Below are 1,612 nucleotides of genomic sequence, written 5' to 3'. Positions count from 1 at the left end.
GGCTGTGTTTCTCTTTCGCTAAACAAAACCGGAGAGGAGTGTGCTGTAATTATTTGCCCTATAATGAAACCATTTTAAGAAAGTATGAAAATGATTCTTTATTGCTTAAGGAAAAGCCATACTTTGTAAGTCTTAGTTTTCTAAGTGATGGTGAAAAGTTGATTTAATATTTTTTTTCTATTTAATTGTTGGCATACTTTCGAAACTGCCTCAATAATTTTTATTAAGCTCTCTTAAGAACTTTGTACTTTTCAACTATCAACATTTTAAATGTTTTAAATTTAGGTAAAATAAAAACTAGGAAGTGTCTCCTAAGCCCTATTTATAGTCCATCTCTTGAGGATTGTTTTCTTTAATATACAATCTATTCAAGTGTATACACATAAGCTTAGCTCAGCTACACACTCATGTACACACTCACACATACTCACACACGGGCTCATACTCACTCACACATACACACACTCACACAGTCTCTCTCTCACACACACACACACTTCCTTTCGAGTGTTCTGAAAATGGTCAGATCACAAGGCAGCAATCTTTCCCTGAATGCTTCCTTATGTGAAGTTGATTCTTCCTTAGTTTTGTCCTTGCCAATTTTAAATTTCTTGCCAGAAAAGAAGTCTATTTTTAACATTTTGGGGGTCTTATCCTTCCTTTCAAACCTAGCAGGCACATTCTGTAGAGTGAAAGAAAGCTGATAGGGTGCACTTACAAGTCAGGATCCTCGGGATTTGCAATTTCTGGGGAATCAAAGCTATGAATGAGGAAGGCCAATTAGAAATACTTAAAGGATCATTTGTCACCACTTTAATCTTCATGTATTTTTAAATCATCATTTTCTTTGACTAAAATTATTAGAATCTTTGTCATAGTCTTCTCAGGGCCAAATGGAAATGATGATGTTCATTTTCCATGCTCTGTATTTTGGAGTATTTTAATATGTCACACTAGATTATAGGTGGTAGGTGGTGACTGTTTTAATAGAGGAATTTTAGCTTATGGCATATTCAGCATCACGTCGTCTCAATGTCATGTCTCTGATTAATGTTGCACTTCATATACAAATGAAGACTGAGGGATTTATACTGTTACTTAAGAGCATTTGTTTAATTCAGAGATTAATATATCATCTTCAACCCTGAAACAAAGGCCCTCTGAAACTTTAACCCAAAAAATTGGACACGGCCTACTAGCCCAAAAAGAACATGTCGCCAATTCTCTCCATGTTTATTTAAATATTTTGCTCTAAAGGAAGCAATCATTCCTTTATACTTCTTTAAATTTAGTATTGACATTTTTATTTTGGGAAAGGAGGTCTTTTTTTTTTTTAACATGGATACAGGAAAAGAAAACTCTCCAATAAAAATATTGTCTAAAAAGTTTGTTTTGTTTGCATGATTTACTAAATATGTACAATTTCAATTCACAGCGAAGGTAACAAAGATTTAAACAGCCAACATCACAAATGTCTCAAGTTCTAAAAAAAAAAAAAGTTCACTGTGCACAGTTTGACAATTGAATTGAATAAAAACCAAAGCTAAGCCTTCAGTATGAATCTTTTTCATGATGGGCACGAGCCATGTGTTTTCTTCGTCTTGGTTTCACG

The 1,612-nt window shown here is 33.8% G+C and overlaps 1 protein-coding gene across 4 annotated transcripts in view; it reads right to left on the bottom strand.

Annotated features, from left to right (window-relative positions):
- Positions 1–1,217: 1,217 nt before the first annotated feature.
- Positions 1,218–1,612, bottom strand: part of Zeb2 (zinc finger E-box binding homeobox 2) — a 130,973-nt gene continuing 130,578 nt past the window's right edge. For all 4 annotated transcript variants that reach the window (XM_075985293.1, XM_075985294.1, XM_075985292.1 and 1 more), the window contains one exon: positions 1,218–1,612. This exon is cut by the window's right edge and continues 5,115 nt beyond it. The gene's annotated coding sequence lies outside the window, so the exon portion shown is untranslated.

This window comes from Microtus pennsylvanicus, chromosome 9, assembly GCF_037038515.1.
Source record: "Microtus pennsylvanicus isolate mMicPen1 chromosome 9, mMicPen1.hap1, whole genome shotgun sequence".
Classification (NCBI taxonomy): Eukaryota; Metazoa; Chordata; class Mammalia; order Rodentia; family Cricetidae; genus Microtus; species Microtus pennsylvanicus.
This window is presented reverse-complemented; position numbering and strand designations above follow the sequence as displayed.